At 36.8% G+C, this 18125-nt stretch overlaps 2 long non-coding RNA genes across 3 annotated transcripts; one reads left to right on the top strand and one right to left on the bottom strand.

Annotated features, from left to right (window-relative positions):
• The first annotated feature begins 8092 nt into the window (after positions 1–8092).
• Positions 8093–11733, top strand: LOC142531382 (uncharacterized). Of its 2 annotated transcripts, none has more exons than XR_012816271.1 (4): positions 8093–8316; positions 10484–10642; positions 11194–11265; positions 11374–11733. It is a non-coding gene; the product is annotated as an uncharacterized LOC142531382 (long non-coding RNA). The 2 variants fall into 2 exon arrangements; XR_012816270.1 differs by having other exon boundaries at positions 8093–8321.
• Positions 8203–10477, bottom strand: LOC142531388 (uncharacterized). Its single transcript, XR_012816272.1, has 2 exons — positions 9652–10477; positions 8203–9465 (listed from the first exon to the last, which is right to left on the bottom strand). It is a non-coding gene; the product is annotated as an uncharacterized LOC142531388 (long non-coding RNA).
• Positions 11734–18125: the final 6392 nt, after the last annotated feature.

The following is an 18125-nucleotide window of genomic DNA, read 5'->3' as shown; positions in this document are numbered from 1 at the left end:
TACAGATATGTGTGGCTCGCTAAGTGTTAGCACAAAATTTGGCCATTCCTACTTCATTACATTTACCGATGACAATTCGAGGTTTGGGTATGTGTATTTAATGAAATACAAGTCTGGAGCCTTTGAAAAGTTCAAGGAATTTAGAGCAGAATTAGAGAAAACTTTAGGAAAGAGTATTAAAACACTACGATCAGATCGAGATGGAGAAGACTTGAGTACTGAGTTTCAAGACTACCTTAAAGAGAATGAGATTCTCTCACATTGGACTCCGTCTGCCACACCCTAGTTGAATGTTGTATCAGAACTTCGTTTTTAGTATCGATTGGGAATGAAGAAGTGTTTAGAAGAAGGGGATTGAATAAACACTTAACAATTTTCACAAATTCTTCGAATAATGAATCAGTTTAGTGATAAACTGAATTAAGGAATCTTGTTTGTCAATATCAATCAGTTAACTAATGAAAGTGCGGAAATAAACTGAATGACAGATAGAATAAAAACTGAAATTGAGGGACACAAGATTCTGGATGTTCAGAGATTTTAAACACTCCTACGTAACCCCTTCTATCTTGAAGATATGATATTTACTAAAAGACTTTGATCTATACAACGATTTGTATAAACACACTTTATTTTTGGACTTAACAATTTCAAAACTGAAATTCTTAGTTCCAATACAATTTATCAGTACTCAACTGATACGTAACTACTTAGCACAACTGATCTCTACAAGATCGAATAATACACTAGTGAATGTTTGTGCTTTTAAACTCGAAGTATAGCCTTGAATGCTAAGAATATGTATATTAAGCGTGAGATTTTGAGAGATTTATAACTGAAAGAGTATGCACATTGTTTTTCTTGATAAATTGATTGCTCGATTTTTGGATTGCACTTGTTCACCTGATTTTCTCAGCTATTTATAATCTTTGCTTTCAACAGTAACAATAAATCCATTTGAATCTTTATATCCGTTGTATAGCCACGTCAACATTCTTCTGACAATCGTACACTGTAGCTTTTCTGTAATGCGGAGTTCCCACTATGCGTTGCAGTCTGCTCTTGTACATTTGTCGGTTGATAGCTACGTTTCATAACTGATGACGTGTCAAACTGATTTATCAGTTGACAAAGCCAATATGATTAACTAATTGCTCTCAACTGATTGTAGTTTAACTGATCAGTTCCAACTGATCGATCAGTTGACTACGTAGTTCAGTTAGCTTAGTTCAGTTGCCTTTGATTATATACACACTAATCTTCAGTTCGGGCAACTATCAGTTTACGATTTTTTAGTTCAGTTACTCTCAGTCTTCTTGATCAGTTGTTCATCCTTTTCACGCTCAATTTGTCAAACTTCGAAATTAAGTTTCCAGCAATTTCTCTCTTTTAGGTGTTTGACAAAACTTACAATATATGAACTGATCAAACTGAACTCCTCGTAGATAAAATAATCTTTTATTGAAAACTCTTTTAATGTACAGATTTGTCCAAAGAATGAAAGAATAAAAGAATCTTCTACTGACTAAAAATCCTCAAAATCTGCCAAATTTCTCAATTGAATATGAACACTGTCTTCTAACTGATCTGGATTTCTTTAATTCTTAGCTCGTTTATCGGCTGGTTCTTGATCAGTCAGTTGACTAGGTCTTTTCTTGGATATCTTTTGTTGTTCTTCTACCTCTTCCCCGTATTTGTCAAACTTACATATCTGTTGGATAAAGCGCGAACTTTCGAGGTGACATTAGATATGGTATTCATTATTTGTTCTTGCATCAGATTCATTCTCTTTGTCACTACAGTTTCCAAGAATTCAATGCAATTCTTGAAAATGTCTTGGGTTTGGAAATGTGCTTGAACTGTCACTCGGTCTTTTTTTAATTGATCTAGCTGGAGAAATAAAGAAGTGATAATCCTTTGTGACCTGGTGCAGGTTCTTCATCGTGTTCTCCTTCATAATCAATCTTCAAGGTGTGCAACAGTTGGGTTGACTTGATATCGTAAATAGAAGAAACTAAATGGAGAAAATTTGACTGAATCTCTTCTATCATTGAATCAGTAGCCATTGTTATCTCAGGAGACATAGTTTCAAAGAATTCTGGTTCTTGCTCCTTTTCTTCTTCATTAAAAATCACCAAGGCCTGATCAGTTGATTCAGTCACAACGGTAACCATGTCTGTAACTACTTCCCGTTGAAGTTATGCAGGAGGAGTGGAAGTCGGAACACCAGTTGAGCTCGAAGGCTCTTCACTTGGTCTAACAACTAATACTTCAGTTGGAACTTCTTCAGTTGGATTCGAGTGCAACTGAGCCAGTTCAGCTTCAGCTAGAACTACCTGTTCAGTCATGGCAGGAGACTGAACTGGTTCTTCAGTTTCTTGCGAAATAGCCTCTGAGGCTGGTTGTTCAGTTAGGCTTGGTCCTTCAACCGCTTCTCTCGTTAAGAACATTCAACTGGATATCAGCGGCGACTGATTGTTTGACTTCATCGATATTGGCCAGTGATAACTCAGCATCAGTGTAGAGTTGAAGACCTTTAGGAGATGATTGAAGAGCAAAAGGTGACAGTTGAGCATCCTTTGAAGAAGTAACAGTTACTTGTTCAGTCGGTTCAGCAACTGATTCTTAGGATGGTTCTAGCTGATGAGTTGATTGTTCGGCCTGCTCTTTTGAGGAAAAATTTTTGGAATTCGGTGGAATATTCATCTCTTGACCCATTTATCAATCTTTGATCTTCATCTGCAATGATAATAGATCCGTGTCCAACTGATCAAAAACTATTTTGTCATTGAAGGTAGTTGGACTGGTGGGATTATAGTTCTTGTGTAGCTCGGCTATTACTTGATCCAGCTTCTTAGCACGAATTAAATCAAAGAAGTAATACCTTCTCTCCAGTGCCTGGACAATTGTTGCAGCTTTGACTATTCTCAAGATTATGGTTTCCAAAGCGACGAATTTATTCAAAATCAATTTTTTCTGCAGTCGCTTGGCAAACACTTCAGTCCTGTATCTGACCCATTCATTGTAAGTTTTCAACTTTGATTCAGAAAACTTATTTACTTCTTCCCATATTAAATCAATATGAGTCAGAATCGATTTGGTTGGTCTGGGCTCTTCAATCATCTTGCCCTTAACTTTCGGGTCAGATAGGACATGAGAAATGCCCAACCCTAAAATAGTTGCATCCACGTTTTCTCGGATCACCACTCCCTTTGGTCTGGCAAAAGGAAGAGTAGTGGGGCCGGTGATGGTGATCAGTGGTGCTTTTATTCCAACTATTTTCTTTTTATCACCAGATTCGGTGATGGTCTTTTCTAAGTTAGCAGTTGGAGGTAGTAATTGCTGTTCAGTTGAGGAAGCAGCTGGAACTACCGTGATTGGTATTGCGCTGATTGGCTGTTGAGCTCCAGTTTCCCTCAATCTATCTGTAGAGATGATTTTCAAAATAGTTGCGGTTATGGTTTTTTTGAGTCCTTTGCTTCTTCAAAATTTTTGGAGAAGGGGTTTTCTCCGATTCAGCCTCACTGACAATCAGTTTTTTCTTGATTGTCTTCTTCTTAGCCAAGTTATTGGTCTCATTGACTGATGTGGGAGGTGCCTGCGTCCCAATCTCCTTCTTGATTTGGACAAATTGCTCAGGAGATATGTCCAGCTTGGTATTCGGAGACTGAACATTTTTGGCAGAGAAGACTTTGTACTTGGATGAATTCTCAAAAGAGTCATCCACCAAACCGTTGTGCTTTAAAATAAAACAGATCGGTACAACAAATCCTTTGGACTGTTTTTATAATTGAAGCATGTTCTTCAAAATATTGAACAGTATGGTTGACCTGTTTAGCTTGCGTCCATTCACCAAAGAAGCCATTATCTGAAATTTCTCGAGTGTGATTGCAGCAAAGGAACCTGCCCTGGCTAGAAAACCTTTTGCTACTATGTCTACCAGCAACTGATACTCATACTTGGAGCTCTTTCTTGGGATCAGAGACCTTTTATCTTTCTCCCATCAGCAGACAAAAGTGTTAGCATCTCCTCCACATCAGCGATTTTTACTTCAGAGTAGTGAGAAAGGCCATCAAACAATAGTTGGAAGAAGGAGCTAAACATTTCTTCGTCAATAGTCAGCAAATTTCAGTTGACAGTAGTTGTAATCTTCCCTTCATCTGAGAGGAAGCCATTGTTGTAGAAATCCTGAACTTCTTTGGAATAAATTTCTTTCGTGGATTACTCAAGAAATTTCCTCAACCCAGCTGCTCCCAGTTTCTGAAAGATACCTTGAATGGCTTTGTCCTTAACAGAGAGAACAGAGTCGAAATCAATTGCCATAGCATTGAGCATGTAGGCTGGAACTTTGCTTGCCATTCATGATTGAATATCTGCGAATAATAAAGGATTATGTGTGTTGGATAAGTTTTGAAATTTGAAATGATCATGAAGAAACTGAAATTAGACGGAACAATTACTTATATTTGTGACTGTTCAAATTTTTGGACACGTGCCAGTCCAAGATAAATTGAATGAAAACATGTGTTCGTGCGGTGAAAACGTGGATAGAAGTCTAATGGACTAAGTGGGGCCACGTTTCATATTACTATTCAATGAATGACATAAATTTAAAGTGTAATTTTAACAGTCACATCACATAATATAGAATGCTTATCGATTAATAAAATAACTTATACGATAAGATCAGTTAAGTCAATAACTGAGTGATCAGTTGAAAACTCAATCAGTTTAGCTGAAGACCAACTGACTATTGTCTTATTAGTTAACCGTTTAGAATCAACATTCTCCCTACATAAGTGCATATAATTAAGTAAATAAGAGTAAGAGAAACTCGGTCTGAATAAATTAAATGCATTTTGTTGACTGATATCTCTTCGACTTCTTTTGTTTCTTCAATTGGATTCTGTTTTTAAATAAGATCAACTTCATTAGATATTAACAATAGCAATTAAGCACAGATGGATACACCAATCAGTTCCAACAATCCAAATCCTGCAGCAAAACTTCCATGAGTGGAGAGGTGGAAGAGAGACATTGAAGATTATGTCTTCGAAAGAATCATGTCCACTTGAACTAATATTCACGACCTCCAAACAATCCAACAGGACATATCAGTTGCTACTGACAAAAAGAAGGCAAATGAATGCAAGTTTAAAAAGCATATGGATGTCATTCACTCTTCAGACCTTGCAACTGACGAAGGACTTTATTACTTGATGCTTAGGAAGGAGCAAATCGCGTTGGAAAGAATTGCTATATCCGAAGGCTTTAGAATAATTACCTGCAATGAACTGTTTAGTTGGATGTGTCTTTGGATAGATGCCATTGAGAGAAAGATGAATCGTGTAACGAAAGAAAGATTTTATCAATAAAATTGCTATTTCGATTAATTGTTGTCTTCGTTCTTCATACTATATGATGATCAATTTGACTAAAGAACACTTGACTAACTGAATAATAATTAGCAATTAACTGAAATTTCAAACGAATATGACAAAGCAACTAATATTAAGACAAATCAATTAAACCAAGAATATTTCGAAAACTAATTTTCATTGCTTGTTGTTCAGTTGAAACGTACTCCAGTTTGATTGCCTTCATTAGAGCATGATCTCTCATGAAATGATGTTTGACTTCGAGGTGTTTGGTCCTGGAGTGAAGAACTGGATTATATGTAATCACAATTGTGCTTGAATTATCACAGAAGATTGGTTATTCTTCTGGAATGACTCCATAGTCTTTCAGTTGTTACAGAATAAAGAGCAGTTGAGAGCAGCAGCTTCCAGCAGCTAGATATTCTGCTTCAATTGTGGAAGTTGCTATGGATATTTGCTTCTTGCTGAATCATGAAATCAGTCTTTCTCCTAGAAACTGACATGATACATTGGTGCTTTTACGATCTAGCTCACACCCTGCATAATCTGCATCTGAATACCCAACTAAATTGAAAGATGAGTCTTTAGCATACTATAAGCCCACATTTTGTGTGTCTTTAAGATATTTCAATGCGTTTGGAAGCTGAAATGTACGATTGCTTAGGATTTTCCTGAAATCTAGGACAATGCAAACAAAAAATACAATATCAGGACAATTAGCAGTTAGGTATAAGAAAGAACCTATTAAACCTTTGTAGAGTGTCGTCTCAACTTATATTCCCCTTTCATCTTTAGCTATTTTAATCGATGAACTCATGGGAGTACTTGCAGCTGAACATGTCTCATGCCAAATTTCTTAAGCAGTTCCTTCGTGCACTTGGTCTGACTGATAAAAGTATCAGTTTCCAGTTGATTCACTTGCAGACCGAGAAAGAACGTCAGTTCACCCATCATAATCAACTCAAAATTTTCCTACATTAACTTGACAAATTTCTCGCATAATTTGGGGGTAGTGGACCCAAAAATAATATCATCAATATATATTTGAACAAGTAAAATTTGATTATTCTTTGAAAATTTGAACAGAGTCTGGTCAACTTATCCAATAATAAAATCATGATCAATTAGAAATTTTGTAAGCGTTTCATACCAAGCTCTTGGAGCTTGTTTAAGACCATAAAGAGCTTTGTTTAAATGATAAACTTGACCAGAAAGAGAGTGATTAACAAAATCTGGTGGTTGTTCAACATATAATTCTTCATGCAACTGACCATTTAGGAATGCACTCTTGACATCCATTTGGTAAACTTTAATGTTTTTGAATGAGGCATAAGTAAGGAAAATTCTGATTGCTTCCAGTTGTGCAATAGATGCATATGTCTCGTCGTAATCTATCCCTTCTTCTTGCCTATATCCTTTTGCTACAAGCCTCGCTTTGTTGCGAACAATTGAACCTTCTTCGTTCAGTTTGTTTCTGTAGACCCACTTTGTACCTATAATAGTTTTAAAAATTGGTCTTGGAACTAAGTTCCAGACATAGTTATGGGTAAGCTGATTTAGCTCTTCTTGCATAGCATTTATCCAGTTAGGATCAGCAAGAGCTACATCAGTTTTCTTTGGTTCTAGTTGAGAAACAAGAGCTGAATGGATAAATAAATTAATTATTTGATTCTGAGTTCTTGCTGGATCACATGGATTACCTATCACAAATTCTGTTGGGTGTCATTTCTTCCGTCTGTATTTAGCATTGGTTGGATCGATTTCAGCAACTGGTTCAGTTGGTAACTGAACGTTTTCTTCAGTTTCAGTTGCTGCTGCTTCAGTTGGTATTTGAATCTCATCATTTTCTCCACCAATTGATGATCAGGAACAATTTCTTGTTCACCTGATTGATCCAATATCTATGGTTCAGGTGTTTGAAGGAGATTTCGATCGATATGAACTTTTTCTTCACTATCATCCTCCAAACTGATGTCTGTAAATCGATCAACTAGCTCAACTGAATTAGTTGGCTTATCAGTTAGTGCAGATTCATCAAATACAACATGAATTGACTCTTCTAAAATTAAAGGGCATTTGTTAAATACTCTAAAAGCTTTACTAACCGTTGAATAACCCAGAAATATTCCTTCTGTAGACTTTGAATCAAATGCTTTTAAATTATTTTTGCCATTATCGTGAATAAAACATTTGCAGCTGAGTATTCTGATGTAAGATACCACACTTTTATGTCCATGCCAGATCTCATATGTCGTTTTTAAATGATTTTTGTTAATCATTGATCTGTTCTAAGTGTAACATATCAGTGTTTACTGATTCTGCCCAAAACCTCTGAGAAATACCATAATCAACAAGCATTGTTCTAGCAGCTTCTTTAAGGGTTCGTTTTCTTCTCTCAGCTACACCATTTTGCTGAGGAGTTATTTCTGCTGAGAGCTCATGCTTGATCCCAATTAGGGGTGGGCGTTTGTGGTCGGGTATCGGTTACCCGACCCTACCCGATCGGGTAATAACCGATCGGGTCGGTTAATAAGCAAAAATTTAAGTTCGGGTTTCTACCCGAACAAGAAATACAATTTTCGGGTTAGTCTCGGGTTTGAATTTACTACCCGAAAAAAATTTGGGTACCCGAAATAATTTATATATATATATATATATATAATGTGTTATATTTTAAATTAATTAAGGAACAAAAAAACTAAATCCCTAATTCTAGTAATTTATTGTCTATTTGTCTTCCCTCCCAAGTTCCCAACGCCCGGCTCAGCCACAGCCGCCTATCTCAAACACCTCATCGGCCATTGCTACCTTTGATTCAGGGACAACGTTGATATCTCCGAGAACCCGAGTTCTAGCTACCATTCTCCGCCCATAGGAAGGAGTAAGCCATAAGGTTCAAAGTTCTTGCACTCCTCGATTCCGAACTCTCTTGGAGACAGTAAGGTTCTTGGCATCTTGCAATCCCTAATTCTAGTAATCTATTGTCTTCCATCCCGTAGCTATCCTTCCCCTTCCTTATAGTTTTGCTGGAATTTTAACAAGTATTGCCGTATTGGTTTTATGCAAATTGTGCAGAAGATAATGTGTACATGTAACAGCATATGATTAATTATTTTTGAGAGGTTGTTTATGTGAATATTTATGTTATTATTTAAGAGGTTGTTTATGTTTATGTGAATATTACGTTATGTACATGACACAGCAAATTGTGCTTAAGTTTCAATGATAATGAGTCATAATGTGTACGATATTTTTTCCTCCTTTGTCGTCACCATTAAGCTGATACTTTGTGGCTTTATAACTTCATTATGAACAAATGCATGAACTGATAGCAGCTGAACAAGGTGATTATAAACAGTAGCAATTGAAGATACAGTAGCAATTGAACAAGGTGATTATATTTTTTCTTCCTTTGCCGTCCTCCTTTGCTGTACGTTTCCAGTATGAGTTCAAGTGAACATACATTTCATGAAATTGAACATACAGTAGCAAAATCATATGAAAGATTCTGAATACATCTTTTCGGTTTTCCTTTGGATTTCTGAAATTTATGCCTATCTTATTTAATATTTTGGATTTCAGAAATTTATTGTGTAAATGGAGAGTGTAATTGATCATCTAATGGAAGAAGCTGATAACGTTGATGAGAACAAGAACAATGATGTTGATTTTGTGGAAGATTTAGATCATGATGGTGATAAAGATGAAGTAAAACCCGAGTCTAAAAAGAGAGCTAGGAAAGATATTACCTCTAGATCACAATATTGGGAACACTTCGAAAAATTCTATTGTGAAAGTGACAAGGTGCAAAAACGTAGGTGCAAATATTGTTGTAGAGAGATTAAGACAGATCCAAAAATACATGGGACTCGACCTTTATAGAATCACTTCGCTTCTTGTAAAAAAAACATCATGAAGTTGCAATTAATCAAGCTCGTATTTCTTTTCAACCATCAAAAGATGATCCGAAAGAAGCGCAAATTGGCACATGGAAAATTGATCAGAACAGATTAATAAAGGCGCTAACTTGTTAATTGATTGTCGATGAACTTCCTTTAAAAACAGTTGAAAACAAAGGTTTTAGACACTTTATGTTAATTGCATGTCCAATGTTTAGCATTCCATCTCGAAGGACAACAACCAAGGATGTTTATAATTTGTACATGAATGAAAAAGTGCTGTTGATGTCTTTTATGAGACAACATGGTCCAAGAATTTCTATAACTACAGACACATGGACATCAATACAAAAGGTGAATTATATGTGTCTAACTGCTCATTTCATTGATGATGAATGGACTTTGCAAAAAAAAAATTTTGAATTTTTGTCCGATTTCTGGACATAAGAGTGATGATGTGGATAAAGCCGTTGAAAAATGTTTACTTGATTGGAGAATTGATAAAATATTTATCATCACAGTTGATAATGCCTCATCAAATGATGGTGCAATAACATATTTGCAAAAAAGGTTTGACAATTGGAAAACAAATATCTTAGGGGGAAAATATTTACACATGCGATGTATTGCATATATTGTCAACCTTATTGTGCAGGATGGTCTGAAAGGGAAAAAGACGAACATTTAGCTATCTCTCGAAATAGAGGAGCAGTGAGGTATATCCGAAACTCGCCAGCAAGGTATAAAAAATTTTGTGAATGTGTTGAGATCGAAAAAATAGATACAAAGAAATTGTTAAGCCTTGATGTACCTACAAGATGGAACTCAACATATCTAATGTTAGAGTCAGCGATATCTTTGAGAAGAGCATTTGATTCATATGTCGATATAGATCTTGCCTACGCGAATGATCTCTTGAAACCACCGTATGATGGGATTCCATCGGAATATGATTGGGAAAAGGCTAGTTTGTTGGTCAAGTTTCTTGGACATTTTTTACAAGCTCACTTTGGCAATTTCTGGCTCTCTATATGTCACTTCGAACACCATATTTCATGAAATAAGTGCTGTTGATATGCTTCTAAAACAGTGGTTAGTAAGCGATGATTTTGAATTAAGTAAGTGAAATGTCAAGAAAAATGAAAGATAAGTTTGACAAGTATTGGGGTTCGATTGAAAAAATGAACATGATGTTGTATTATGCAGTGATTCTTGATCTACGTCACAAATTAGAGTTTGTTGAGTTTTCATTTGATACAATGTATGAAGATCACAAAGAGCGCGATGATGAAGGAAAAAGTGAAGAGTGGAATGCAAGAAATTTTTTTCGATTATAAAGTGAGACATGGAAATCCAGGAAGTTCGGTACGTTCTGCATTAGGTTCTACATCATTTTCAAAGATTCTCAATCTAGTAATTCAATGACTTCTCGAACATACTTGAAAGATAAGTTTAGAAAATACAAACTTGGTGGGAAAAAAGAATTTGTGAAGTCAGAATTGGAGAAATATCTAGGTGAGGATCCTGAGGATTATGATGAAAATTTTAACATCCTTCAGCGGTGGAAAGTCAATTCTCCCGGATTTCCTATTCTTTCTCGATTGGCACGTGATATCTTAGCTATTCATGTCTCCACTGTTACTTCGGAAGCAGCATTTAGTACAGGACGATCGTGTTTTGGATGCTTTTAGAAGTTCATTGTCTCCTAGAATAGTTCAAGCTTTGGTATGTACCCAAGATTGGCTAAGGTTGGATTCAAAGCCTATATGCGTGGAGGAAGATTTGGCTGAAATCGAAATACTTGAAAAACACATATTTTTTCTCTCTTTACTTTTCTATATTTATTCTTAATGGTTACGTTTTTTTCTCTAATGACTAATCTCTTTGCTTCTTTTTTTTTTTTTTTTTTGGCATAGAATTAACAAACTCATGGAAGGATTCAACCATAATTGATATATAATTATGAAAAACGTCAACAATCGATTATTGTAAGTTTTTAAATTTTAAGACTGTACATTTTTAAAATTTAAATTCTTTATATTAATCTACTTTAATAATGATTGTCTTAGAAAACTAATAGAATTATAACATTTCAGGTACTTCGATTTGATTGAATTTTGAGGCAGTCTTGAATTGAAAGATGATATATTTGGACAGATGATGCTTTAGCTTGGAAGTTGGAAGACGATTTACCTCTTGTTTTAATTTATTGTTGATGATTTGAATAAGTTAATTTAAGTTGTGTTGAATTACGGTTGTTTTGATTGACATATGTTTTATTAAGAGTGATGATTTTCCTACAAATTTTTATTGTTGTTGTGCTATTTTGTGCAGAATATGTATTTAAATACATATATATATATATTAAGAGATAAAGAAGATATAATTTTTGACATAAATTTCGGGTACCCGATTTCTTGTACCCGACTATATCCGAAAATTTCGGGTACCCGAACCATCGGATAGCACCAATTACAGATCGCGTTCGTGTAATCAATGTGCTAACCGAAAAATTCGGGTACCCGAATCGAACTACCCGAACCCGTGAAACCCGACCCGACGCCCACCCCTAATCCCAATATTTTCTAAAAATTGTGAAAGATTTTGATTGATGAATTCATTCTCTCGATCAGACTTTATTCTGTCAATACTAACTAATTTTTCATTTAATAATCTTTTGAAATGTTTAATTAGTTGTGCAGTAGTTTGGTATTTTGATTTTAAAAAGATAACCCAAGTAAATCTTGAAAAATCATCAATAATTACCAAGGTGTATTTAATTCCCCCTAAACTCATGACCAGTATTGGATCAAAAAGATCATATGCAGCAATTCTAAGCATTTGGAAGGAAGATTTACTACCCTTATTTTTAAAAGAAGATCTTACTTGCTTACCAAACTGACATGCTGAACAAATTTTATCTTTTGAAAATTTGATCTTAGGCAGACCTGAAACGTCCTGCCCTTTTTATTGCTTTAAAAGTACTAGAAATTTTTTTTTTAAACCTCACTTAGCATCGGCCGAACCATAAAATATTTTGACATCATTTTAAAAATAACCATCCAACTGCTATTTAAAAATCCAAAGTAAAATATTTAAAGCATAAAATCGTCACACATTTTACCAACCCTAAAAAGCAATAATTTGAAAAGAATAGCTCATACTAAACCTCTCAAAAATCTCTCAAATGCATAAATAAATAAAATTAAAATCCTTTAACTTAAATCATAAAGCATAATGCGGAAAATGTAGCGCTGGTCCTCGGGTTGTGTGCGCCTTCAGCCCAGTCAAATCACTCATCAAGTCCTCCCTCAATACTACCTGCATCCATCACACCTAGTGAGTATAAAGACTCAACACACCATAATCTTGATATCGAGTAATACGTAATACAGTCAACATATAACGGTGAAAAATATTTGTACTTAAAATATCGTTTTCATGAAGATGCATAAACATAAATATTTTCGTAAACATTTTCATGATGCATAAAACTTTAAACATACACATTTTCGTAAAATACTTTTTCATGACATGCAATCATAAACCTTAACTTTTTCCTTTTTCCTCAACATGACATGACATAAAACCTTTAACATGATCATGAACATTTTCCTTTTCTTTTTCTCTTTTCTTTTGTTGAATTCAGATCGTTAATTGTGACTTTCCTGATCATGCTCATGAGGGTCGATGGATCCATCTACATAAAACCACAGTACTGGGCGGCGGGGGACACCAGCAACACTCTCACCGGTCAACTGGGCCCTGGCCTATCATGATTCGAATAGAAATACGATCGTCGGGGCTCCCTCTGGGGTCAAATGGGCTCCCTCTGGGGTCTTTTCCCTCACGATATTCCCATTCTTCCGTTACCACAAAACCGTTACCACATATCCATTACCACAAATTCGCAATGTTGGAAACACGATCGTCGGGCTTCCACTGGGACCATAACCCTCACGACGTCGCCAACATCAACGAATTAGTCACAATCACTTCACTTCCTTCAATATTTTTCATTCACATCACTTTATAAAAATCATGCATAACATAACATTTTGTTTTCGAAACCAAGCATGCAACATGTCTTTTAAATGTCTTCCTTAAATCATAAAAATCAAATAGACATTTTAAAATCATAATTTAATCATAAGCATTTCATAAACATTTAAAAATAATCATAATATCATAAAAACAGCATTTAGGGCACTGCCATGACCTTTACTAATTTTTAGGTGTAAAAAGACCGTTTTACCCCTAGACTCGACATTTTAAGTTTTCAACTTTTATCTTGATTTCATGACTCTAACATGTCCCAAATAATTATTTAAGCCTACATGAATTTTTTCATATTTTTATTTAGCATAAATCGAGGACTTTTAATTTAATCTTTAAGTAAGACGTATTAACGCGTTTTAATCCCGAATTAAACCAAACCTTAATATAAAATTCCCAAATTAAAAATTTAGACTTCTAATAATTATTTAAGCTTAACTCTAATTTTTCATAATTTTATAAGGCCTAAAACTAGGCGTTTCAATTAACTCGTTAATTAGCGTTTCGTGCGGCGATTAAATTCCGAATAAATCCAAAACTCAATATTTTGATCCCAAATTTTAAACATAGTATTTTTAATATTTATTCTACCCTTCCAAGTCATGAGCCACCCCCGTGAACCCATGGATCTATTTTTAGCCTTTGAATTTTCGAAATTGACACCCTAACGTACACACCGAGCCATCTTCTAATTTACCCGAGCAACGCTCGAGCCACCTTGAGCCAAAACCTAGCCAACCCATCTAGGGACCCTACTGTGAAAGCCCAGCCCGTAAAACCACCCATGGCCGGCTCAAAAACCTCCTAGAACTTGACCCAAAAACCTGCATGTTTTGTGTGTGAGTCTCCTAGGATATCTAGGACTCCTAGCCCAACTAGGACACTCCCAGCCCCTAACCACTTGACCTCCCTTGACCCTTACTGTCCCTAGACCAGTCCCAGACCCGAGCCACCCCAGCCCGAGCCTCTAAGCCACGCAGAAACCCACCTGTTTGTGAAACCAGTAGCCACGCATGGAATTGTCCCTCACGCCCAAGACTCCTATTAGCTTAGGTCACCTCCAGCCGAGCCACCCCCGAGCACAGCCGACCCTGACCACCCATGGACAACGCCCAGCCCTGCCCAGACCAGCCCAAGCCCTGGACCCAAGCAGCGAACCTCCTCGATCAGAAACAGCCTGCGCGTCCCTCCCCTGCGCTCCCACGCTTTTTGTTCTGCCCTCGCTGGCCCAAGCCACTCCCTTGAACCCAGCCCTTCCTAACCCTCACTGGACCATCCTAAGCCATCGTCCAGACCACCTATCTCATCCCCCAACCGAGCCCCTCCCTTGAAAATCTCGGCTGATCACCCTCACCTTACGGGAAGAGTCCTATGCAGCGTGGACTCTTCCCTAGCCTGGTACACGAGTCCTAGCCGTGCTAGGACTCTTCCTATGACCTAGATACGTCCCAAGCTAGCCCTCCTTAAGACCTGGTCGAGCCACCTGCCCCCATGCATAACAAACGAGCCACTTGAATTGGATAAACAACCCAACCCACGTTCCTTCTTTCTCTGTTTCATCCTACGGTTTCATCTTCTGTTATTGTGTGTGTGCAGCATATTGTGCATGATTCTAGGCCCTTAAACTTGGATAAAACCAACCCATATTACTTCCTAATCATGGCAGCCCCTTGGATACATGAATTTCATGATTTTTGGATCAACAACGTGCTTTGAAAATTCACCTTTGATGCACAAACGAATTTATTTGAAAGTTTTACTTTTATTTCATGCAAAACATAATAAAATAAATACTATGGTGTGATAAATGAGTAAAAGGAGAATTATGGCGTGCCTTTGCGTATTTACGCACGAAAAACCGTTGACCGAAAAACTATGAGGAGGAGGGCTTAGGCTTGGGATCCCTCGAAAGCTTCGAATTTCCTCCAAAGCTTTGTTGGTGTGAGTTGTCGTGCATAAGGGAGAGGTTTTCAGAAAAAGTGGCGTGAAGTATGATGGTTTAGGGTGGGGTTTAACACTTTAAATAGCTAATTAATCACTAATTAGGCTTAGGCCCATTAACTATGATAATTAAGCCCATTACGCCCATTAATGCTTAAATTAAAATATTAAAAATAATTTTGTTTAATAAAATTTGTGAATTTATTAGCTGGGTCGCCAAAACGTTCGAGTTTTTGTTAAAAATCCAACACCGATAAAAATTACGCCCCAGCGTATAAAATCACCTCGAACCCATTATTTTCAAAAATATGAAAAACCATCAACCTTATTTTAAATAATTAAAATAATTATAAAAACATTTTACATTTACAGCCATCGGTCCCCGTTCCTCGATCGTCACTTGAACATTCCTTAAAAATGCCATTTTAATGCAACATGTAGAAAAATATATTTTAAACATGTAAATATACACAACATAATTAATTAATGCAATTAAAACATTTTAGTCAAAATACAAAGAATTTAATAATTTATATGCATGTGGTTCGAGTGACCCCTTTAAATTTTCGAGGCATTACAATCTTCCCCCCTTAAATTGAACTTCGTCTTCGAAATTCGCTTATCCTCAATAACCCAAAGTTTAGACTTAGTTCTAGTATCCCAAAAATCCACGCTTCCACTGCGCTACTCTGATCAAACTTAAGTTCTAGAAGGTCCTTACGTCTCCTTGATCCCAATTAAATTTTTTCCTAAATCCTTATTTTTTCAAATCGCGACTTAAAAAGGCCCAAATGACTTAGTGCTATTACTATTATAACCTCGAATTTCAATTTTTCTTACAATTCTCAATATCAAATGATGGATGAACATACTTATCGTATCTTACTTTCCTTAATTTATACCCAAAATGTTCATTAACTTATCATATTTCAATCTTAAATCCCCAAACGCATCTGCTAACGCTTAGATTTTTCAAGCCTAATATCAATTCATCCTTAAAAACTTATGATTAACATTTCTTATAACACTATATCTAAGATATCCCAAGGTTCAAAATATTATTAAAAATCTAAATCATCGAAAATTTTTATCATTTAACCCATTCAATTCTCGCTTATTGCTAAACTAGTTCCCAAATTCCTTAGCAATTGCAAAAATAAATTCTTAAGTTCCTCAGAAATTATCTTAATTGGTCCTTAATTTCGAAAATCCTACGATTAACCCATAAGTTTTTATCATTCTTAATTTCCTTCTACGGGTTTCCCATAACATAATTTCGATAAATTTAAACTTATTTACCCAAAAATCAATTCCTATAACCAATATTACATTTCATCAAAACTTAAAATCCCAATTTATACATTTTCTTATTCCCAAGGTCGTTGTAAATCCTCGAATCATTATTCCTTACGTCTAATTCCCAAAAATTAATTCGACTAGTAACCATGAATCATAAATATTTTCTTAGAAAATCTACGTGTCCCAAAGCATTCATAATATTCATGATCAACTTATGGCCCAAAAGTAGAATGTCAATACTAAAACCCAAAAATCAACATAGTCTAATTCCACCACGAAGCCAACATGCATTGAAATCAAATAATTTCTTATTTCATATCGTAACACGTATAAAAATTCTAAAGCATATAAAACATATATTATCATGAAGTAATTAAACATGTGACATAAACATTTAATTCATATAATTATGCAGGTAACATCATAATTATTTGGGACATGTTAGAGTCATGAAATCAAGATAAAAGTCGAAATTGACACCCTAACGTACACACCGAGCCATCTTCTAATTTACCCAAGCAACGTCCGAGCCACCTTGAGCCAAAACCTAGCCAACCCATCTAGGGACCCTACTGTGAAAGCCCAGCCCGTAAAACCACCCATGGCCCCCTCAAAAACCTCCTAGAACTTGACCCAAAAACCTGCATGTTTTGTGTGTGAGTCTCCTAGGATATCTAGGACCTCCTAGCCCAACTAGGACACTCCCAGCCCCTAACCACTTGACCTTCCTTGACCCTTACTGTCCCTAGACCAGTCCCAGACCCGAGCCACCCCAGCCCGAGCCTCTAAGCCACGCAGAAACCCACCTGTTTGTGAAACCAGTAGCCACGCATGGAATTGTCCCTCACGCCCAAGACTCCTAGTTAGCTTAGGTCACCTCCAGCTGAGCCACCCCCGAGCCCAGCCGACCCTGACCACCCATGGACCACGCCCAGCCCTGCCCAGACCAGCCCAAGCCCTGGACCCAAGCAGCGAACCTCCTCGATCAGAAACAGCCTGCGCGTCCCTCCTCTGCGCTCCCACGCTTTTTGTTCTGCCCTCGCTGGCCCAAGCCACTCCCTTGAACCCAGCCCTTCCTAACCCTCACTGGACCATCCTAAGCCATCGTCCAGACCACCTATCTCATCCCCCAACCGAGCCCCTCCCTTGAAAATCTCGGCTGATCACCCTCACCTTACGGGAAGAGTCCTATGCAGCGTGGACTCTTCCCTAGCCTGGTACACGAGTCCTAGCCGTGCTAGGACTCTTCCTATGACCTGGCTACGTCCCAAGCTAGCCCTCCTTAAGACCTGGTCGAGCCACCTGCCCCCATGCATTACAAACGAGCCACTTGAATTGGATAAACCAACCAACCCACGTTCCTTCTTTCTCTGTTTCATCCTACGGTTTCATCTTCTGTTATTGTGTGTGTGCAGCATATTGTGCATGATTCTAGGCCCTTAAACTTGGATAAAACCAACCCATATTACTTCCTAATCATGGCAGCCCCTTGGATACATGAATTTCATGATTTTTGGATCAACAACATGCTTTGAAAATTCACCTTTGATGC

Source organism: Primulina tabacum, chromosome 2 (genome assembly GCF_025594145.1).
Source record: "Primulina tabacum isolate GXHZ01 chromosome 2, ASM2559414v2, whole genome shotgun sequence".
Lineage (NCBI taxonomy): Eukaryota > Viridiplantae > Streptophyta > Magnoliopsida > Lamiales > Gesneriaceae > Primulina > Primulina tabacum.
Note: the sequence above shows the minus strand (reverse complement) of the source record. Positions and strands in the feature narration are given on the sequence as shown.